Source organism: Podarcis erhardii, assembly GCF_964252035.2.
Source record: "Podarcis erhardii genome assembly, chromosome: 6".
In the NCBI taxonomy this organism is placed as follows: domain Eukaryota; kingdom Metazoa; phylum Chordata; class Lepidosauria; order Squamata; family Lacertidae; genus Podarcis; species Podarcis erhardii.
In genome coordinates this window covers 18,119,235-18,143,815 of record NC_138510.1, presented here as the reverse complement: position 1 = coordinate 18,143,815, position 24,581 = coordinate 18,119,235, and positions in this window count along the sequence as shown.

Genomic DNA, 24,581 nt, shown 5'->3' with positions numbered 1-24,581 from the left:
TGAAAGACAAAGAAAGAGTCACAAGCCCCACCACCAATTTTTAAACAGACCTTACGAAACTGATAAACTAGGGAATTATTGTTGTGCTTTTTTGAAACCTATAGTCACTCCAGGAGCTGATCACAAGCTCTTATGCAATTATTCCAGACAATTTTAGCATCTATTGTCCTTTGTCCCATGAACATTCTCAAGGAATCTGGCTAAGGCACAAGCCTCTTAACCTAAGACAGATGATAAATGATGCCAGAGTTAGAGGGTGACGGTTATGGAAATATTGCTTCCTTCCTTGTCCAAAGACTAACCAGATATAGTGTTGCAGCAAAGGTGGGGGGTTGTTTTAGGACATTTAATTAGAAAGAAAGACTGGTAATGGACAAAAAAGAAAGAACACTTACACAATATTGTAAAGAGTATTGGGGGGGGGGGATGGCAGAGCTATATGTCCAAATGCCAAAGATGCAGTCAGCCTTCTGGACAGCTCGCCAAGAGGTTTTCCATTTGGATTATTATCCTAGTCCTGGGGCACATCTGGGAATCTAAGAAGCTGTCATGGGCACCACAAAATGCCCCAAACTGGCAATGCACAGAAGCACCCCCCCCAAAAAAGAGGTAGAACACAGCTCCCCTCCTAAATAAATCACAGAGAAAAAGAAGGCAACAAAAACACACACAAAAAAATCAGTTTTAAAAATAAAACAGTGGGTGTGGCAGAAGAGCATGGTGGACACCAAGAGAATGTCTGAGGGCCCTGAGGATTTAGGCTTAGTCACATAGACTTCTGCTGACACATTGGGACTTTTCCTTCCTCTCCCCTCCTTGTGTGCCCTCAAAATCTGCTCTAGACTGTTGTCCAAACTGGTGGGGAGGAAAGGCACTGGTAGGAGCAATGGATTGGCCAGTGCATTCGCACCATGTAACGTGAATAGGAACCAAAGTGATTTAGAAGTGGTTCTACAGGGGGAATCCATTCTGAATGAGACCAGCAGGGAAAGGAAGCTAAGGGGTACCTGACTAATTTTGCATGTAGTTTTGCAGTAGCACATTGCTAAGCAGAGTTTGTTCCTTCTAACCCAGCCATTGTGGATCATTTATAATCTTGAGAATTGAGAGCATCACTGTCATGCTAATAGCCAAAATGGCTCTGTTCCACCCCCACTGTCAAAAGTGTTGGTGTTGACCTTTAAAGCCCTAAACGGCCTCAGTCCTATATACATGAAGGAGTGTCTGCACCCCCATCATTCTGCCAGGACACTGAAGGGCCTTCTGGCAGTTTCCTCACTGCGAGAAGCAAAGCTACAGGGAACTAGGCAGAGGGCCTTCTCGGTAGTGGCGCCCGCCCTGTGGAACACCCTCCCCCCAGATGTCAAAGAGATAAACATCTACCTGACATTTAGAAGACATCTGAAGGCTGTTCAGGGAAGTTTTTAATGTGTGACATTTTAATGTATTTTTAATCTTTGTTGGAAGCCGCCCAGAGTGGCTGGGGAAACCCAGCCAGATGGGCGGGGTACAAATAATAAATTATTATTATTATTATTATTATTATTATTATTATTATTATTATTGAAGAAGAAGAATAAGAGTTTGGATTTGATATCCTGCTTTATCACTACCCGAAGGAGTCTCAAAGCGGCTAACATTCTCCTTTGCCTTCCTCCCCCACAACAAGCACTCTGTGTGGTGAGTGGGGCTGAGAGACTTCAGAGAAGTGTGAGTAACCCAAGGTCACCCAGCAGCTGCATGTGGAGGAGCGGAGACGCGAACCCGGTTCCCCAGATTACGAGTCTACCACTCTTAACCACTACACCACACTGGCTCTCAGCATGCTTCTGAATACCAGTTGCTGTTGCCCTCATGTCCAGTTTGCAGGCTTGCCACAGGCAACTGGTTGGCCACTGTGAGAAGAGGTTGCTGGACTAGATGGCTCATTGGCCAGATCTAGCAGTCTCATCTTATGTTCCTACACACTCTACCAACCTCGGCGCGCCCTGGCACCCCTAGTTCTTGGTAAGGAACTGTGAGTCTAGCTTTGTGGCTCTGCCCCACCCAACAGCCACTTCTAGCCACTGTAGAGGCTGGGGAAAACCTTGGAGTGCAGATTGGGATCCCTACTTTGGAGTTGCATCAAACATTTGTATGTGGGAAATACATATGTGACAACAGCAGGTTTTTGATGCATGTGGATTAAGCTCTAAGCAAGCAGTAGGTTTTTAATGCAATACCAGGGGGTGTTCTTTATGCTGTGTATGTATGTATGTATGTATGTATGTAGCATCCTCTGTCAATCATTTGAATGGAGAAGCACCTGCAAGTTGAGAGCTCCTTGCAAACAGCTCAGTAAGCCTTCAAAGCTTTCGATCGCCATATATGTAGTTTCACAGTGTAGATTAGTGTAGCCAAAGCAACAGAAAAGTGATCCGACAACCACCTTGGGGACATTATCTGACATAAAGGATGCCAACTTTTTTGTTCTTTTTCAAGCATGGAAATTATAAAAGAGATCTAATCAGCGGATAGAATATTGCCGCTGAAAATGCACATCAGCATACTTAACAAAAATAAAATAAATCTTGAAACTTTAATATTCCCTGCTCCTGCCCCTAAATAGGCCCCTTTGGAAAACTGTTTTATTGTTTCTCATTAAATTAGAATTGTGCTGAGATGCCACTATCTACCATTTCCTATTATTATTAATGTGAAGGAAAAAAATCACTGCATATTCAGCATTTCCCCAGTTAAAGCTAAAACAAAAGGAAAATCCTATTTGTGGTGTTTATCTTTGGGTTTATTTCCCTTTTCTTTGCTCAGGCTCACTTTTATTGAAACAGAAAGTTCTTTGCTTTTTTCCTAGTTTAAATCTGTACTTAAAAATAGCAATATCTTCAGGTGTCAATTAAGATTTTTAATTTATTATCTTCTTATTGCCTTTTCTTTCTGAACCGAGTCACCGTTAATAGAAGACCCTCAGAGATATACACGTGGGGATATGCAATTGCTCTTTTTCATTAACTTTTGGAACATGCAATATTTTTTGTTACATGTGATACTTTGCAGTCAAATGCCTGCTTATGTTGTGATTTCAGCACCTTCCATAGACCCAACCCAGAAGACTGTTCCTCTGGGAAAACCCTGTTAAACTGATTGGAAGGTATGAAAGTACACTTTCTAATGATTTTAAAAGGGTTTGCACACAAGAAAATTCTGTGACATGGTGCCTTAGGCCTAAAACATTAACAAAAATTGGCATTTGGTATTCTTATAGACAACTAGCAGAAGATTAGGATTGGTGACTCCAATGTACTCAACGGACTCACAAAGGTTGATGCTCAGTTTTGCTGATGAAATAGAGATTAGGGATGGAAGGATCTGTCAAATTCAGTTCTCCACCTTCACAGCATTTTGCAATTCATATATTTATTCCTTTATTTATTAAAACCCTCATGAAAATTTGTCAACATTTTTGTGCAAATTTCTCCTAATCAACCCATTTTTATATGCGGTTTTGACTAATGTACACATTTTTGCAAGGCCTATCCCAAGTACAATGCATTTTGTGTTATTTTCATCGATATATTCATTTTATGCACTTTAAAGGGTGGTTGGCAACCTGCACTGCAGGTTTCAGATAAGTGTGAATTCTGAAGGATAGCTGTGTTTCAGCTGGCATATTGTTTCGGAAGGTAAGAATTCAATAGATTCAGCTTTAAATGTCTCATCCATCCCTGAGAAGCATTGGTAGTGGGCTTATCAGTTATTGAAATGGGAAAAATGGGAAAACCTTTAACCTTTAACTTAGCAAGCCCCCAGGCTGTGGGACTGAACCTGCAACATCATTGTCATTGCCTTTTTGTTTATATATTGCAATTCCTTTAATATTGAATTCAAAGCAGTTTGCAGCATCAAAAAATGGCAAAAGAGCAACCATCCCACTAGTACAGCAAACTTTTTCAGCAGGGGGCTGGTCCACTGTCCCTCAGACCCTGTGGGGGGGCCGGATGATATTTTGAAGGAAAAAAATGAACGAATTCCTATACCCCGCAAATAACCTAGAGTTGCAGTTTAAATAAAAGGGCACATTCTACTGATAGAAGAAGAGTTTGGATTTGATATCCCGCTTTATCACTACCCGAAGGAATCTCAAAGCGGCTAACATTCTCCTTTCTCTTCCTCCCCCCACAACAAACGCTCTGTGAGGGGAGTGGGGCTGAGAGACTTCAGAGAAGTGTGACTGGCCCAAGGTCACCCAGCAGCTGCATGTGGAGGAGCGGAGACGCGAACCCGGTTCACCAGATTAAGAGACTACCACTCTTAACCACTACACCACACTGGCTCTCACTGTAAAAACACGCTGATTCTTGGACCGTCTGTGGGCCGGATTTAGAAGGACATTGGGCTGGATCCGGCCCTGGGCTGTAGGTTGCCTACCCATGCACTAGTAGATCCACAACAATGTATCAAGATGTCAGGAAACGATGGATCTCCTTGTGGTTGGCTACTCTGTGTTGTAAACCACTGAAGTAGCAGGTTCTCAAAAAGATTAGAGAATTCAGACAGAAATGGGAGCGGAAATTCTTAATGCTTGTTTATTTGTCCCATGTCAGGAACAGGAATCAATCCACTGAATACAATTCGCTGAGAGCCAGTGTGGTGTAGTGATTAAGAGCGGTAGACTCATAATATGGTGAACCGGGTTCGATTCCTCACTCCTCCACATGCAGCTGCTGGGTGACCTTGGGCTAATCACACTTCTCTGAAGTCTCTCAGCCCCACTCACCTCACAGAGTGTTTGTTGTGGGGGAGGAAGGGAAAGGAGAATGTTAGCTGCTTTGAGACTCCTTCGAGTAGTAATAAAGTGGGATATCAAATCCAAACTCTTCTTCTTCTTCTCTTCAATTGGTATTCACTATTGTTATCCGTCCACAAAGATATATAATGGATTACCTCTCCCCCTGCATCTTCACTGCATTTCTTCTGCATTTAAATGAATGGTGTGGAGTACTATAAATTTGTTGTGCACCATCTCAATCTCCAAGCGGTGTGAGATTCCAGGATTTCCAGGATTCCTGTTTCCTTTGGAATGTGGTACAGTGGAGAATGTGGTATCTTTATGATATACGGTTTATTTACTGACGTCCAGCGCTTCTGGCGGTTCCCTCACTGTGAGAAGTGAGGTTACAGGCAACCAGGCAGAGGGCCTTCTCGGTAGTGGTACTCGCCCTGTGGAATGGCCTCCCATCAGATGTCAAGAAAATAAACAACTATCTGACTTTTAGAAGACATCTGAAGGCAGCCCTGTTTAGGGAAGTTTTTAATGTGTGAAGTTTTATTCTGTTTTTAGTGTTCTGTTGGGAGACGCTCAGAGTGGCTGGGGAAACCCAGCCAGATGGGCGGGGTACAAATAATAAAACTATTGTTTTTCTATTATTAGTATTATACAACCTGAGCTTACGACAGCATTCACAGCATTAACACCCAGAAAGGGTCTTGCTTCCACCATAGCGGCAGCCTTGGATTCAAACAGAAATCAAGCACTGCTTTGACTCTCTCTCTCAGCTTGCTGCTTTGCTTTTAGCTCAAACCACTTCACAGTCTCTGCTCTCAGCTCTGGCTTTGACTTTCTGGCTACCCACGATTTGGGGGAGGGGGCCCTACCAATTTGCTATCTCACACAGAGCCCCTTCCTTTGTTCCCCTTAATGACCCATCACCTCACTAGGTAGCGAGCTTGGCTATTCCAAGAATTAAAAGGCATTCAGCCTATTGCCCCCCAAAAAACCCTCATAACAAATTAATTATATAAAATTCTGCCACAGCAGACAGAAAGAGAATAACATAATTTTTGTCTGAAGTTGAATTGCAGAGGAATGGAAACAGTGCTGTGTGTGAATGGAAGTGGATGCCTTCTTACTTCCCTGCTTCAGATGCTGAAGTGACTCCAGTCTCTTCCTGGTCCTTGGCTTCCTGTTTGGTATAAAAGGGCTTGGCTTCCTATTCCAGCTGAGCCTTATTTGAAGTTCAAGGTCTTCCTGAGCTCCTGGATCCTTGTTTTGTTTTTTGTTTTTTTTAAAAAATCCAGTCTGACTTCTGTCTTGTTCCTCAGTCTCCCTCGTGGCTTAACCTTTAGACCTGACTCAGCAGGCCAAGGACAAATGCTGTATATTTATCTTCATGTACAGCTAAAAAAAAAAAAGAACTGTGTATATGGAGCAGCAGCAACTGGGGCCCCACCTGAACTACAGTTTGAATGCAGTATCACGCCACTGCGTTATTTGGCTTCACCCAAAGAATCCTGAGAACTGCAGTTTGTGAAGGTCGCTGAGTGTTGCTAGGAGAGCCCTATTCCCCACACGGAGTCACAGTTCCTAAAGTGGTTAAATGATCAATCCCTCTTCTCAGGAAACTCTGGGAATTGTAGCTCAGTGAGGGGAACAGCAGGTCACCTGACAACTCTCAGCTGACTTTACAAACCATAGTTCCCAGAATGCTCTGGGGAAGCTCTGGGTACTCTTTAAAGTGGTATGATACATAGTGAAGATGGGGCAAGAGCCTAGCATCTTGCTTTTCTAGTCACCTGGTCCAAAAGGTTCCAGGTATGGTCAGAAGGCACATGAGACAAGCATCTTATGGATGCTAAGCAGGTGTGGGCCAGGTTAATGCCTGGATAGGAGATTGCTTGGGAACTATGTCTGGCACCTTGGATTCTATGAAGAAATAAAGGTAGGATGCAAATGAAAGGAAATATTTTAAAACTAAAAGTTTAAGCCCCCACACCAACCCCCCTCCCAAAGGCAACAATGTTAAATGCATCTGCACACAAGAAAAAAACAACAAACAAATTAGCCTCAAAATGCAACAAAGGATAAAAAAAGAGAAGAAGAATAAGGAAGCATGTTTTCCCAAGTCATTTTAAACAACTTTTGCAAAACCATTATTGTCTTTGCCCAAATGTCTGTGAAAGTTTTATGGTTGGAAGATATTTTCCCTTATTATGCTCCACTGAATAATTTGTATTAAATTATGTTTTTAATCAGAGTTTCTTTTTGAATTGGAGAAAAACTAATGTTAAAGTATATGATGGATTATAATACTGTTAATTTACATGAAAACTAGAAAAAAAATAAAAAATCAGTTTATTGCTTGGCTTCTCCCTAGCAAGGTTTTCTAAAAACCAATGGCTAGAAAATATTGTTGGTGCTCACATCACACTTCATCTAATTATACTTAAGCATATCCACACTATTGCTAGGGTGCATGGAAAGAGATAATCAAATCACAGCCATTCAGAATAAAATAGACACTCAACAGGGGGCTGCTGAGATAGCAATTTAAATGAAACAGTTTAACAGCAAGAGATGAAAGTTCTTGGACGGCCAACACAAGTTCAAGTATCTGAATATTCAGAGCTTTCCTCTCAAAACAAAATAGCAATGCCTCTAGCCAATAGGTTTAGCTATTTTGATAGATATTTTTCACTGCAGAACACTATTTCCGAGCTGTCTGTGGGACGAAAGGCAGAATCAGTTTAAAGACAGTTATAGAGTGTTCCTGTTCATGAGTAAACCCCATTGGGTTTAAACAGAGCTTATGGAAATGTTTCAAGACAAAAGTAGATTTCTGCAGGATGTCTTTTCTCATACTTCAGATGTTAATGTCACAGGCACAGGTATTGCCTGCCGGGTACGGTTTCTTCCACAGGTAGGGAGGTCTCATTTTTTACTAGAATTGTGCACAAATGATCTGATATCTGTGTTGCAATGGGCCACAAATCTCAAGGTATCAGTGCAAAAATACCTATGTTTGGAAACTGAAACATAAATGTTGTCGGTTTTAGTATATGTCTAATCACAGGGGGCTGGACTAGATGATTCTCAGGGTCCTTGGCAACCCTACATTTCTACGATTCTGTGATTCTATTTGAGGGACTTTGTCCTTGGGTCAAAGACATCTCAAAATCCATTATTGTAAGATCAAAATGAGCAAATACGCTCTAGGTCAGAGGTGGGGAATCTTTTCCAGCCTGAGCTCTGCATTCCCTCCGAGGTGGGCGGGGCCAGAAGCAAAAGTGGGCGGGGCAACAGCTATGAATTGGACCTTTGTGCTGTAGGCTAACTTGTACACATATTTATACCCCTCTCTCCACCCTCCAACTGGACAAGCAAGAGAAGAAGAAGAAGAAGAAGAAGAAGAAGAAGAAGAGTTTGGATTTGATATCCCACCTTTCACTCCCTTTAAGGAGTCTCAAAGCGGCTAACATTCTCCTTTCCCTTCCTCCCCCCAACAAACACTCTGTGAGGTGAGTGGGGCTGAGAGACTTCAAAGAAGTGTGACTGACCCAAGGTCACCCAGCAGCTGCATGTGGAGGAGTGGAGACGCGAACCTGGTTCCCCAGATTACGAGACTACCGCTCTTAACCACTACACCACACTGGCTCATTTTGAGAGTACCAGGGAACATTCTGGACAGCCCAAAATGTGTGAAGCAGGGCCATTGATGGGTATGACCTGAGAACAGTTTCAAGGGCCACATTTGGCCTCTGAGCCTTGCCTCCCCTGCCATAAATGTTCCCCAGGTGTCCAAGAATTCAATGCAGTCCATACTGGAATATCATGGTAACTGGCGCATTGTTGAAAAGAGAAAACACATCACCAAAGAGAAGAACAAGAGAGGAAATGTAGAAACAATTGCCATTATTTAAATAGGAATGCAGTGCAACTCACCATAGTGATGGATATTGAATAGGTGACCCCTGTGCCTGCCCAGTCTACTGTTCAGGTGACGGGGTACTTTGAGGCTCCTGCTCCCACTTCTTAGGATTCTTCAACTAGACTGGAACTGGACAGCCAGGGAGCTCAGGAGGAATGACCAAGGCTACTGCTGCCACGGACATTGCCTGAGGTAAATGCCTCACTCCATTGGCAGAGTAATTAAATTGCAGCTAGGAAGCCAAATGATGTGCAGTGCTGAGTCTTTCCTTGAAATTAAAACAATGTCCAAACACTTGTTGAAATATTCAGAAGCTTTTACTTGCAGAACATATAGCTAAAGAAGAATATATGCCAAGAATTTACATTCGCATGCTTATCCAAGCACAGGCTTATTTTTTCTTAGTTGGAGATTACAGCTTCTTCCTTGAACATTCAAGCAAACTGTGTCTTCTTCTCTTTCCAGTGCTTGCACACAGCCTTCCACACATAACCCAGCGAGGGCATGCGGTTCCTTCTGAGAGGTTTCCACTTTCTCCTTCCCACTGCTGCTTTGGGAGAACATCAACTTCTGTATGTTTCTCTGTCACATACATTCACACAGAAACATTAGTGGTCCTCTCCTCTACTGACGAGAGAGAGAGAGAGAGAGAGAGAGAGAGAGAGAGAGAGAGAGAGAGAGTTATCTAACACAGTCTTTCCTTCAGGGTTCGTGGAGATGCAGCCATTACAGTCAAGTCACTCACACACAAAATCCAAAAAGGAGAATGTAAGAAGATACCTCCCATGTGACCAAAATTAACCACCCACCCACGAGAGTTGCTGGGGAACATTCCAGAATTACAGCCATGCATCTAAGCATTCGCAATTTTCAGTAAATTAAATCACTATACTTAACGTGTGTTACCTAGTGAGATGGTCGGCCCTGCTCCCTTGGGAGGGTCTTACCCTAAAAGGAGGTTTATAAGTGTCTTTAATAATACCCAACCCACCAAATTGATCATTTAATTTATTCTAACATTTTCAAAATGCAAAGTAACGACAAATGGGATGTATTCTTTTCTTGGAAATGCTTGCATCGTGGTTCATTCTTTGAATCAACAAGATCACATTTGTTATGTTTCCAATATATCAAAACAAAACACAGCCATTTGGGCGTTTGCCACTAGATTTTTGTTTGCTTGTTTGTCTAACATAAACATTAAAAAAAAAAAATCTAGACATCAAATTCTGCATTAAAAGAGGGGACATTTGAGACCGAAATTTTTAGTTACATGAAAAGGACAGAAGAAAACAGGGGGAGAAAACCAGAAGCAGACAACATGGTTTGGGGTTAAAGTGGGTTCTGTGTAGAGAGTTGTTAATAGGTTCCTTGTTGCTAAGGAAACTATTTCCCTGGTAGCTGTATGCTTGCCATGTCTTGCTAAATTGATGTCATAAAGTCGACAAAGAAGAATGAAAAATATTCAAACTGTCTCTACAAAGTGCTCCATGCAAGAAGAAGTCCTCTAGAGAGCAGTACTGCAATCAGCTACCTCAGAGCTATCACCAGCGTGGTGGCTTAAAAGACAGACAGACAGAGACACTAGTGGAAATGGGAAATCTAGAAGAAGGGTGCAGCAATTTGGGTAGCAATAAGAGAGAACACGGAAATAGCCCTTGGTAAAGCATGCAGTAGAGTTTGTCAATGTTGTGCCCTTCAGATATTGCTGAACTACATCTCCCATCATCCCTGCTGCCTGGGGCTGTTGGCAACTGGAATCCAGTGCTATAATCTGGAGGGCTCCACATTGGCTACCCTGGGCGTGCTTTCACAGATATTTCAGCAAACACCCCATAGGCCAGTGGCAGAGCATGGAGATGCATCCTACAACAAAATGTTGCAGTATATCCTCCCTCCCTCTTGTTTAGGTGCCAGCCAGCCACATTCTTGGAGACCACTGAGCTTGCTATTATGTATGTAGGCTACACCAGCAAGATGAACAGATAACTGTTTTTATTTCCTGGTTCTCGCTGTACTGTTTTCAGGCTGGCATCCATCTTGGAACGACTCCCAAGAACACAGGCCTGGAGCACGCTCGGTTCCAATATTTCCTTATGAAATACTTTTGCCTTTTGGCCACTGGGTGGCAAGCACATAAACATATCTTACACACAGTCCTCGTTGGCTTTGAGGTTTTCACCTTTTCCTTTAATTTAGAAACAAACTGATTTATACCTAGCAGTGATGCATGATGGTGTGTGAGTTGAGGTGGAACAGCAACGAGGCTCTCCTGGTAGCAGTGGCACTGCATCTGTCAGGAAGGAGCTGGTGGCAATGTTATCCTACAAATGTGAGCTCATTTACCAGGCTGCTGCATCCAGCAGCGTAGCTAGCCGCTTGGGTGCCGGGGACGGTGCTGGCATCCTGCAGCCAGGGGCAGGGCGCGCTGCGTGGCGCCTCTCCGCCATCTCCCTCTCAGCTGTAGGTCAGCTGAGGGAGAGGCAGAGGGCAGACACAAGTCCCACGCTGCCATTTTAGGCAGTGTGAAGCCTGCAGGCGCTCAAGCCAACACATCACTCCCAGGAGGGACACATGGCTTGGGCATGCTGCAGGCCCCACGGTAACTGCTGGCCTCCACGGTGTCGCTCCCAGTGCCAGCCACATTTTGTTACGTTTTTTGACTGAACTAAAAAGCTTCGTGGGCCCAATTTTTTAAAATTATGTTTTAAAACTCATATTTTTGTCATTTTGTCACCCCCCTCAGGGATGACACCCGGTGCGGCCCACACACCCTGCACCCCCTTCCTCCGCCACTGGCTGCATCCAGCCCAGAGCAAACCCCGGCCATTCAGCTGCCTCGTTACACCCCATTGTAACCCCAGGGAGTGACAGCATTGCCACTATCAGGAGGGGACCATAGCAGTTCCTCCCTCCCCTCATGCCTCCTAAAGTCCCCCAAGGACCCAGGCCTACTATCTTGCTCTGGGATGGCCCTGCTTTCCTTTTGAACTGAAGTTTGCTGTTCGTATACACACATGGGACTTGCAGCAGAATGTCACAGCATGGAATGGTCCTGTGCAGGGCTCCAGCCAGTGAGCCACCTGTGCCCCTTTGCAGCATAAAAAAGGTAAAGGGACCCCTGACCATTAGGTCCAGTCGTGAACGACTCTGGGGTTGCGGCGCTCATCTCGCTTTATTGGCCGAGGAAGCCGGCATACAGCTTCCAGGTCATGTGGCCAGCATGACTAAGCCGCTTCTGGCGAACCAGAGCAGCGCACGGAAACGCCGTTTACCTTCCCGCCGGAGCGGTACCTATTTATCTACTTGCACTTTGACGTGCTTTCGAACTGCTAGGTGGGCAGGACCTTTGCAGCATAGTCCATTCCATATCCTTCCTCCAGGTTTCCTCCCCACCACCCAAAAGATTCTCAGTGTTCTGTGGCCATGGAACATGCTTGGTTCTCAATTCCCTGTTTTGGGTCTTGCTGCTCCTTAGGCACTCCCCCATCCCACCCCCTTTTTTGTACTTCTGTAAACTTGAACTTGTACTTCTGTAAACTTCCCCCAGGGAATCACAGGGAAACAACAGAGCGAAGCAGGCAAGGGAGTGAGGAAGCCCCCCCCCCCCCCGACATCAAGGTAAGGAAATGAAGTTGCACATGCCTCAGCTTCCTACAGCTATATACCTTTTAAAAGTGTGCTTCCCATTTGCTGCTTGCTGCTGTTTGTCAAAACATTGTGCAAGAACACCCCTTGCCTGTGCATATTTACAGAAAGCTACGCCCTACCCCAAACTCATAGGATTGTTATAGACTATGCAAAAATGAACTTTTCAAAATCAGGCCCTTGGCTGGGCTGTGTATTTATCATTGCATCAGCCCTTTGACAGATGGAAAGGGGAAACAGCTCACAGTGACGAAGTAGAGCCATGGGTGAATAATAAAATGCAAAGGTTCAAAGGGCCTGAGCTGTAGGGTCAGGTGACCTGTTTATTGAGGACTCGCCCTGATTTGTTTGCACAAAGTTTGTGGGAAGGTTAGATGAGGATGGCTATTAATTGGGCATTCTTTCCGATTCGCTTGTGGGGAGGCAATACGATGTTCCCCCAAGCAGGTGATAGGCCACTCTTTCCCGTGCATTTCCCCCTCACTTTCCTTACTGCAAAAAGTCTGGTTTGTGGGGATATGGAGTGTGTGTGTGTGTGTGTGTGTGTGTGTGTGTAAGAGTGCCATATCAACTTTAATTGCACAACCTGAATTTGCTAGTATGTGTCTGACCGCTATGCAAAAATGGCAACAGTCTGGATCCGTGGCATAGCTGTCAACGTTTCCCTTATTTAAAGGGTAATCCCCTTATTCCTAATAGGATTCCTTGCAAGAAAAGGGAAAAGTTGACAGCTATGATCAGGGGTCAGCAACCTTTTTCAGCCTTGGGCCAGTCCACTGTCCCTCAGACCGTGTGGTGGGCCAAACTATATCTTAGAAAAAAATAATGAACGAATTCCTATGCCCCACAAATAACCCAGATATGCATTTTAAATAAAAGCACACATTCTACTCATGTAAAAACACACTGATTCCCAGACTGTCCGTGGGCCGGATTGAGAAGGTGATTGGGCCGCCTCCGGCTCCCGGGCCTTAGGTTGCCTACCCCTGGTCTGGATCGTGAAGTAGTCCCATTTGAAGCTTAATTCTCTTTTCAGAAAAGTGTGCAGGATCTCTGCTCATGTTCACGTTCATCCAAAAGCAGGATTTGGCTTTTTGATGTCACATTTGTGCACCTGCCATAAAGAACTGGGAGGGGGGGAAGGGGGGGTGGAGAGAGAAAACCTAGAAGCAACATGGTATGGGAATGAAAATGGGTTCTGTGCTGAGGCTTGTCAATAGGTTCCTTGTTGCTAAGGAACTATTTCCTTGGTAGCTGTATGTTTGCCACATCTTGCTAAATTGGTGTCATAATCTCAGACAAAGAATATCCTGTGGTATCTTTGGCGGTGGCGGGGATTGCGGGGGGCGGGGAGGTTCCAAACAGAGCTGGAAGTTTTGTATAATAATTTTTAGGCGGGGGGGGGGGGGGAATCTAATCCAAATCATTCAAGTGTCTGTTTAAAAATAACTTTTTTTCTTTTTTCTTTTACTTTGGGAAATTGGTCTATCTTTCTCATAAGCAATGTGAAAAGTAAGTATATATTTGATGGGAGATAAAATCTTTGCAGATCCCTGAAGCTTTCAATAGTCCACTTTCAGGAAATCTCTTGCAATGCAAGTTATGCGACAGTAATATATTTGGAAATGAGGGAAAGGGAATTACATTTTCGAGCAACATAAAAAAAGAATGTGTTGTTATTTCAGCTTGCATGTTATTTTACGGCATCATGAAAATGGATTATGATCACAGATTATCAAAATCTGTTAAGAATGCTAATGCAAAAAAAGAGTGTGCCTATATACCAAATTTATGCACACAATTCATTGCAATTTTGTGAGCAGTTCAGGTATATTCTTTTGTGAAAGCTTCACAACTGAATACTTTTACTAATAAGAGCAGAATGAACCATGAGAAAGCTGTTGAATGGATATCAAATGCAGAGCAGTTGTTGGGGAAATGGAACGCTCTAAATGAGGCTAATCACGATCTCAAATGTGTGCATGGACAGGGAAGGAACATAGCTCAGTAGCAGACAATCTGCTTTAGATACAGAAGGTCCCAGATTTAATCCCTAGTATCTCCAGGTAGGTCTGGGAGAAGCCCCTGCCTGAAACTGGTCAACCCAGGACTGACTCCAGCTACAAAAGCTGAGGCTGCTGAAGAGGCCAGAAGCCATGTTAGCTATGAGTCCTGGAAAACCCTTGCAGGCCTTTTCCCACCTGGCAGGGTGGAGAGCAGGGCTTGGACTGACTCCAGCTACAAAGCTGAGGCTACTGAACAGAATCTTGGGCTGGGGTATTGTTTAGGGATCTTTGTGCTCTCTCTCTCTCTCTCTCTCTCTCAGTTTCTGCTGTTGTTTTTGTATCTTTCTTTTGTATTATGATTTTTATGGCAATTGTTCAATTTGGCTGTGCATTTTTAATGTTTTGTTTATTGTATATCACCACTTTTGTTATGTTTGTAGTGTTTCTTATGTTTTAAGCCATCTCGAGCATGGTTTTAACTTTAGAATGGTGGAATACAAATAAAATGATTGGTTGGTTGAAACTCTGGAGAGCTGTGGCAGCACAGTCATGGTTCAATTTGTACTTTCTTGCGTGCAAGTTCTTGGTCCCAGATAAATATGTGCATATTAGAAACACCTAGCAAGTTCAAAGAGGGCCGGATGAACATTGAGACCCAAACCCACATGCAAATGCGCATCTACATCAATTGTGCTTTTGGTTCTCTTTTTCGGCTTAGCATGTCTTTTTAGAACATGTGAAAGAACTGTAACACCAGTAATGAAAACTGTAGGTACTAAAAGAGTGATTGCCACCATGGCCTTCGGCTTTCAATGAGTCCATCAAAATGCCGCAGAGACTTTGCCACAAAACCCTCTCTATCATAGAACCACAGAACTGTAGAGTTGGAACCACAGAATTGTAGAATTGTAGAGTCATCTACCCTGGCCCTCTATAAGACAGCAACTAAAAATCCCTGATGGATGACCATTCAACATCTGTTTAGAAAAACCTTCCAATAAAGGAGAGTTCATTGGATCCTGAGCTGTTCTCACAGCTGGCACACGACCACATCTGGGCCCAAATGCCATGCCAGCCTGCAGCCCCGCTTCTGCTGCCGTAAGTGACAGCTGTCAAAGGAGCATTAAGAACAGTCTGCAAGATCTGGCCTGCATCCTTTTCTCAAGAGTGTCCAACCCGATGCCTATGGGAAGCTCACAAGTGCAACATCCCTCTCCCCACCTATGGTTTCTGCCAACTGGTATTAAGAAGCATCTTGCCTCCGTCAGTGGAGGTAGAACACAACCACCATGGTTAGCAGCCACTGATGTCCTTATTCAACATGAATTTGCTTAATCCTCTTTTATAGCTCTTATGTACTGAGTTGAATAGGATCCAAATTGCAGCAGTCTGATTGGTCCTAGAACAATAGGATTCAGAATGCAGCCATTTGATTGGCCCTAGAACAATAGGATCCAGAATGCAGCCGTCTGATTGGCCCTAGAACAATAGGATCCCGAATGCAGCCGTCTGATTGGCCCTAGAACAATAGGATCCAGAATGCAGCAGTCTGATTGGCCTACAGGAGAATCCTGGAACTAGCCAATCACGTGGGGCCCATTGTGTAAATATTGTATATAAAGCAGACATTTCGGGGGAAGTTCCATTCCTCACTACTATGAGCTGAATAAAGAGCATGAAATCCACACTCAACTCCGGGTATATTTCAATAGCCATCCAGGTTGGCACCCACTGGCCATCAGTTCCCCTTGTGGGAGTGATTCCATAGTTTAACTCTGCACTTGGTGAAAAAGAACCTTCTTTTGTCGGCCTTGAATCTTCCAACAGTCAGCTTCACTGGGTGTCCCCGGTTCTAGCACAGTGTTTCCCAATCTTGGCTTTTTGGACTACAACTCTCGTCATCCTAGCAGGACCAGTGGTCAGGGATGATGGGAACTGTAGTTCAAAAAATGGCTGGAGACCCAAGTTTGGGAAACACTGTTCTAGTGTTATGGTTCTACAGAGGGAGAAAAACGTTTGTCTACCCACTTTCTCCATGCTATGAATAATTGTACAGTGGTACCTTGGGTTACAGACACTTCAGGTTACAGATGCTTCAGGTTACAGAGTCCGCTAACCCAGAAATAGTACCTCGGGTTAAGAACTTTGCTTCAGGATGAGAACAGAAATCACACAACTGTGGTGCAGCGACAGCGGGAGGCCCCATTAGCTAAAATGGTGCTTCAGGTTAAGAACAGTTTCAGGTTAAGAACAGACGTCCAGAACGAATTAAGTTCTTTTTTTTAAAAAAAAATAATTTTTATTAATTTTACAACATAAACAAAAAACAGACAAACATAACACGACTTCCCCAAACCTCCCCTTCACTGCATCCTTATTTTAAATTTTTTTAGCAATCCTTCATCCCTTTTTATATTTAATTCTCTTTAAAGCTTTTTTTAAATTTCAATTTTTACAGCTGTAATTCTTTATATCCAATCCCTTGACATCTTAACATTCCGAAATTTTGCAACAATTTTTAAGATAGATTTTGAATTTTTTCCAGTCTTCTTCCACTGTCTCTCTCTTCTGGTCACGGATTCTGCCGGTCATCTCTGCCAGTCCCATAAATTCAGTCACCTTGGTCTGCCATTCTTCCAGAGTAGGTACTTCTTTAGTCTTCCAATACTTCGCCAAAAGAATTCTTGCTGCTGTCAGAACGAATTAAGTTCTTAACCTGAGGTACCACTGTATACAGTTCTATACAATTTTGCCCCTTGCTCACCTCCAAACTAAAAAGCCCCAAATGTTCCAAGCTTTCCTCATGGGGCAGCTGCTTCCTCATGGTCTGCCTCACAGCAGGGCTGGTTCTGGCTGGATCACCTAATTTCAGGCCCTCAGATAAATTGTGGGGTGTGTGTGTGTATGTGCATTGAAGACGGCTGACAGAGGAAGTGGCTTCCCATGCTGGCATTTGGGTATCATTGGCACACCTCCTCGATTATTGACACCGGCATTCTCCTAACAGCCCAGGGGGCTGCAGCCGGCATCTTTTGTATTTGTCACTGTCACTTCGCAAGTGTTCGGCATTGTTCAGGAAATTGTATGTGTAAAGCAAAAACTGCCTGCGACCAACTTCAACAAGGGAGCAGGGATGTGAGGGTGCTTGAAACTGAAACAGAGGTTTTATGTGTCCTATTATGTGCCCCAGCAAGAGTCATAAATAATTGTGACAAGTTTTTTTTCCCTCCCCCATTGTTACATGTGAAAGTCCTTGACTGTGCCTCCTGTCTCAACTCCCCTTCCTCTCTCTCTCATGCACTGGAACTGCCAAGATGCATGATGATAGATGGCACTATGCAGCAAATGACAGCCGGATAGATTTTTTAGTTTGTGCTTTAGAGGGAATCAGATATGCTGTATAAAGCAATAAAAAAAGCACACTCACAAGGTGGGTTAAAAATAGCTAGCGCAGCACTAGTCTACTTTGTTGTTTATCAAAAGTCAAATCTTTACATGCAAACTCCTCATGGTCGGGATTCTGCCCCCAGTCCCCTGCCTTTCAGGCTCTCCATTGCTGATGGAGAGAGACTGCAAAAGGAGACAATTAGGTAAGTACTTCCTTCACTGGGACCTCTGCTACGAGAAATATAAGCTGCCTCCAATGACACCCCCCCAGTGCCACATAATGGCTTAAGTCTTCCTGGGGAAGGAGGCAAGATCTAAGCCTAAGGCATGGGTAGGCAAACTAAGGCCTGGGGGCCAGATCCGGCCCAATCGCCTTCTAAATCTGGCCCACGGACGGTCCAGGAATCAGCATGTTTTTACATGAGTAGAATGTGTCCTTTTATTTAAAATGCATCTCTGGGTTATTTGTGGGGCATAGGAGAGCCAGTGTGGTGTAGTGGTTAAGAGCAGTAGATTCGTAATCTGGGGAACCGGGTTCGTGTCTCCACTCCTCCACATGCAGCTGCTGGGTGACCTTGCGCTTCTTTGAAGTCTCTCAGCCCCACTCACCACACAGAGTGTTTGTTGTGGGGGAGGAAGAGAAAGGAGAATGTTAGCCGCTTTGAGACTTCTGGTAGTGATAAAGCGGGATATCAAATCCAAACTCTTCTTCTTCTTCTCCCAGCCCCCTTCAAAATATAGTCTGGCCTCCTACAAGGTCTGAGGGACAGTGGACTGGCCCCCAGCTGAAAGAGTTTGCTGACTCCTGTTCTGAGGCCACATCCACACCAGACCTTTAAAGCACATTTAATGTGCATTTAAAGCACATGGCTTCCCCTGCAAAGAATCCTGGGAAATGTAGTTTGTTAAGGGTGGTGGGACACATAGGAGTAAAGTATAGCTCCCAGGGTTCTTTGGGAGAAGCAGTGTGCTTTAAATATATATGTTGAATTTGGGATGAGTGTTGAATTTGGGATAAGAAAAAGATCTACAATGGACAGATCCAGTTTAAGTCCAGCCTACATATGTCCAGTGGACCCCAGGCCACCTTATCTGCCACAGCATTGCTGTTCAAACCAAAACGCACCACAAAGCAGGATGGGAATCTGTACTGAAGCCCTCATCTGAAAGACTTGCATAATTCTTCCCTGTTTACTTCTGCTTTCCCTCTAAGGTGGGCTGCTTTACAGAGGAGAGTTCTCTGTTTGAAGGGCTGCCCAGTCCAAGTCCAGTTTAAAGGTTGGAATAAAAAAAAGACGACTTGAGACTTCTCAGCTGCAGTTATCACCTGGAAAGCAGAGTAAGCAGGCACACAGCTCGCCTGAAACAAACAAACAAATAAAAATCTTATACAAAAGCACAGTTCTGTGTAACGACCACAAAAAAATGCTGAAGGACACCTGATAAGAAACAACAATATATTGATAATGAAAATGCTTTTGCACTAAAATAGACAAAGTATCAATACAAGTTCAAAGTGTATATTCTGGCAAGGCTTACAAAGAACCAAACAGCACAAAAATTGCTGAAGAGTGCCCTAGTCAGTCTAAATAGCTGGCAATTATCAGTACGCTCACAAATAATACATTTCAGCAAGGCTTACAATGAACCACAGAGCACAAAAATTATTACTGTTGTACTGAAGATACTCTGAGCAGCTGATGACAGGCTTCCGGATAAGCTTCTGTTTTGAAGAACTTCCTCCGATTATAACACCTCAAAAGACTTTCAGGGGCCTGAATGCAGCTTTCACAACTAGGAGGAATGTTTATTTCTCCAAAGAAGTTACTCAATTCAAGAGGATAATACCACTCCATAATTTTGTGGCTGAGACAGGTCACCTAGCCACAGCCTTCGCCACTCTGGTGAGATGCATTGCATTGCTACTTAAATCAGAATACTTTCTGTATTTGCATCTATACATAAAAAAAAACCCCTAGCGAATGCAAATTTATGCATGGCTGTGTCCTCTGTTGTCATTTTTTTTGGTGATGCATTCCTTCTCCCCTTTTTTGTCACGATGCGTAAGTTATTGTTGCTTATTCCTCTGTGAGGATCTGGGGCCAGCCCAAGACGTTTTGGCACCTGAGGTGAATCACAAAATGGCGCTCTCCCTAGGGAGTAAGGGGTGAATGAAGATCTACATCAGGAACAAGGGGGAAATAAAGATCTCTATCAGGAACAAGGGGTGAGGAAACCACCAGTGCCTCCCATTCACCAAGAGGGAGCATGCGGGAGCTACCAAGGAGGCAGCAAATTTGGCCTCCAAGGAGCATGCTGGAGCTGTTGCTGCCATCTTGCAGTGGCAGTGGGCACTGGAGGTGAGAGCTGCTGTCCCTGTAGATCCTGCCACCTGAGGTGCTCATCTCTTCTTGCCTCATGGATGGGCTGGTCCTATGAGGACCTATACATCATAAAAGCAGTAGGGATTCTCACAGGGATATATTTTTCAGAATGATGAGATGTTCTGAGAAAAGCAGTGCCTGTAATTATTGCCTATTATTCAAGGCTCTGAGCCTCTGCCAGGAAAACAACAACAATTCTAGTAACTCTAGTACCACAGTGCAGTGTACCCCAAACCACCCCAAACAGGGAATCTGTGGCTCTCCAGATGTTGTAAGACTCCCATCAGGCTTAGTCGGCATGGTCAAGAATGATGGGACTTGGAGCTCAATGACATTTGGTGGGTCACAGCTTCCCCATCCCTGTGCTAAATTCTAACCTGAAGGACCAGGTGCGCAGCCTGGGAGTCATTCTGAACTCACAGCTGTCCATGGAGGCACAGGTAAATTCTGTGTCCAGGACAGCTGTTTATCAGCTCCATCTGGTATGCAGGCTAAGACCCTACCTGCCCGTGGACTGTCTCGCCAGAGTGGTGCATGCTCTGGTTATCTCTCGCTTGGACTACTGCAATGTGCTCTATGTGGGGCTACCTTTGAAGGTGACCCCGAAACTACAATTAATCCAGAATGCGGCAGCTAGATTGGTGACTGGGAGCGGCCACCGAGACCACATAACACCAGTCTTGAAAGACCTACACTGGCTCCCAGTATGTTTCCAAGCACAATTCAAAGTGTTGGTGCTGACCTTTAAAGCCCTAAATGGCCTCGGTCCAGTATATCTGAAGGAGCGTCTCCACCCCCATCGTTCTACCCAGACACTGAGGTCCAGCTCCAAGGGCCTTCTGGCGGTTCCCTCGCTGCGAGAAGCCAAGTTACAGGGAACCAGGCAGAGGGCCTTCTCGGTAGTGGCACCTGCCCTGTGGAACACCCTCCCACCAGATGTCAAAGAGAAAAATAACTACCAAACTTTTAGATGACATCTAAAGGCAGCCCTGTTTAGGGAAGTTTTTAATGTTTAATAGGTTATTGTATTTTAGTGTTTTGTTGGAAGCCGCCCAGAGTGGCTGGGGGGACCCAGCCAGATGGGCGGGGTATAAATAATAAATTATTATAATATTATTATTATAACCTATAATGAAACAGATGTTTCCTCAAACTGTCAAGTCCAGAAATGTGGCCCCAGAGAGATATTCAGATATGCAAGTCAGTTTTTCCTGCAGTTCTACTGGAATATAGTAATTTCACTAGATTTCCTGCTGAACTTTCTTCCTACCCACCCCTTCCTCCACCATTTCTCTCCCCCCACCTCTCTCATCATTGATTCGGATCCCATGTAATAAATGGCCTGATTTCCCAACCACCTTGGAAATGTCATGCTGGAGTCAACAAAAATACTTAGTGTATGTTTTATCAAGAATTACAGCCAGCTCTGTATTACTCCAGCTTTCATCTCCGAATATCCTGACCGAGGTGCCTACTGTAGAATCGATGGATGAGCCAGGGCACTCGAAAATGATTCAATGAGCCGGCGAGCTTTCCCAGTTCATGGACATGACAGCCTGAAATGTACTTATTCACCCTGCTTCTGTCTCTTTGTGCACTGTACTTGAAGCTGCTGTGTAATTTAAGAGTACTCAGTATATCAGGTCTCAACTATTTCTTCCTGAGGATTTTTGGCGAATCATTGCAGGAAAACCCAGAAGGATGTGACATAATGCATTGCAGCCCAAATCACTTTGCATTTTCGCCTGTTGTTGGGTTAATTTGGAGACCTCTCTCAATTAATTGTTATTGTTATAATTTGGCTATTATTGGGGGTACATTGGAAAACACACACACACACACACACACACACACACACACTGAAACTTCTCTCACTCTTCACTTATAACCTGTATAATCTGGACATAATTTTCTTGTGCAGGATAATTGGCTTAGCTACCATTCTGGAAGCTACAGCAAAAGATGCTTTCCTTCCTTCCTTCCTTCCTTCCTTCCTTCCTTCCTTCCTTCCTTCCTTCCTTCCTTCTCTTCCAACTCAAAATGTCTGCTTGCTACTCTTCAGTTATTTAATTAAACAATTTACATGCCGTTTAGCACCACAGTCAACATTGGAAGGGTACACTTTGAGCATCTCCAAACATTCCCTGCTCTACTTAGTTAAGCAATGTGATATCAGGGCTGAATCTACGCTGATCTTAAAAAACGCTAAGAAAAACACACGCGTTATATAGCTCTCAATGCAGTTTTCCATTGACAGCACCCCCTCGTGTCACATTTTTATAACGTATTTTTAACATTATAACTCACAAGTGTAGATTAGTCCCAGGTGCTACTTTAGACTAAGCCAGAGGCTAAGTTCTATGACCGACCAATGGTACTTTTATGCTGTAATGTCATCCTCAACACAACTTCTTCAGCTTGTCACAAAAGAAGGCGTGTTGATTTATTTATTAATTATATTCATTTACTCATTCATTAAATGTAATTTGCCTACTGCTTAATCATAAAAACCTCTAAGCGGTCAATGCGAAATATAAAATGAATGTTGGGCTGAAGAGTTTTTGAGGGTGTGCAGAGACACGAGAGGAAGGGGAAATCCCATTGCATGATGGGAACTTGCGTTAGCAGTGTTGGATACAACCCATAAAAATTATCAATAGAATTCAGGGTTATAACAACAACAATTTATTATTTATACCCTGCCCATCTGGCTGGGTTTCCCCAGACACTGGGAGGCTACCAACAAAATATTAAAATACAATAGTCCTTCAGATATTAAAAGCCTCCCTAAACAGGGCTGCCTTCAAATGTCTTCTAAAAGTATGGTACAGTGGTGCCTCGCAAGACGAAATTAATCTGTTCTGCGAGTCTCTTCGTCTAGCGGTTTTTTCGTCTTGCGAAGCAAGCCCACTAACGGCTTAGCGGATTAGCGCTATTAGGGCTATTAGCGGCTTTTAGCGGCTTAGCGGATAAGCAGATAAGCGGCTTAGCGGCTTAGAAAAAGGGGGGAGGGAAAAACCCCCGCAGGAACTCACAAGACATTTTCATCTTGCGAAGCAAGCCCATAGGAAATTCGTTTTGCGAAGCGCCTCCAAAACGGAAAACCCTTTCATCTAGCGGGTTTTCCGTCTTGCGAGGCATTCGTCTTGCGGGGCACCACTGTAGTTGTTTTTTCCTTTGAAATCTGGTAGGAGGGTGTTCCACAGGGTGGGCGCCACTACCAAGAAGGCCCTCTGCCTGGTTCCCTGGAACTTCACTTCTCACAGTGAGGGAACCGCCAGAAGGCCCTCGGCGCTGAACCTACAAAAACCAATCAAAATATAAATAAAACGAGCAACTGAAAAATACACATTATGATTTTATAATGATAAAAGTATACATTATAAAAATATACATTATATTCAAAATTATACAATAGTGCATTATATTAAGATGTACAGTATAAATCAAAATCACATATAAAAATGCATGTCAGCTTTGCATATCTGGGTAGGCTTGTTTAAACAAAAAAGCTTTTAGCATAGAATCATAGAGCTGGAAGAGACCACAAGGGCCATCGAGTCCAACCCCCTGCCAAGCAGGTGCCAAAAACTGCAGCAAATTAGAGTACTTATAGTCAACCCTTTCCCCCAGAGCAGGTAATAACAATAAATGCATGAAACAACTAGTAATGAAAAATAGAACAAAATAAACAATAGAATAAAATACAATATAACATCCATAAGAGCCAACTCCCTGGGGCCCTGGGTGCCAGAGTATCCACAAAATTCACCATGAAGAGTTGGGCACTCACAAATTTTGGTGCCAGGGCCATGCATGCTGCATAGTATCCACGGTTCTGGGCACCCATGGCCGTGGGGCCAAATTGACACTCCTGAAACATCCATCAGTATTCTTTGATCCAACCCCCCCACCAGGCAATCACTCTTACACAGGTCATATTCAGGTTTGCAGCCTAAAGACTCATGCTAAAGTCTCACAAAATTAAGCTTTATTAATATTTTTTTTAAATGAGCTTCTAGTCTTTTTTAAGTGAGCTTCTAGTCTTCATGGTATCAGAAGCCTGTTTGAAAAAATGATGCAAAACCTTTAACGCTCAAAGAAAAAGAAGGAAATTCATTTGCCCAGAGCTCTATTTCTGCATTCCATATATGAAGTGAGCTTACTAAATTCTTATGGTTCTTATTGCATTTGAAAGTCGTATCTTCAGAGTAAGAGCAATGGAGCTGAAATTAAAAGTTGCACAAATTTGAAATAATAGTAGAATTTGAATTCGGTGTTTCAGGCACCAAACAATGAAACGTTAAAGGCAATAACACTATTTATCAGCTTCACATACTTCTACGACTTGTTTATTTTGAAATCTCTAAATCCAACTGTTATGTACTGAAGTTCTCACCCTGGGCCAGCAGGGGGATACTGTAGATAGTTTTCACTCAGGTCCACATATGCAA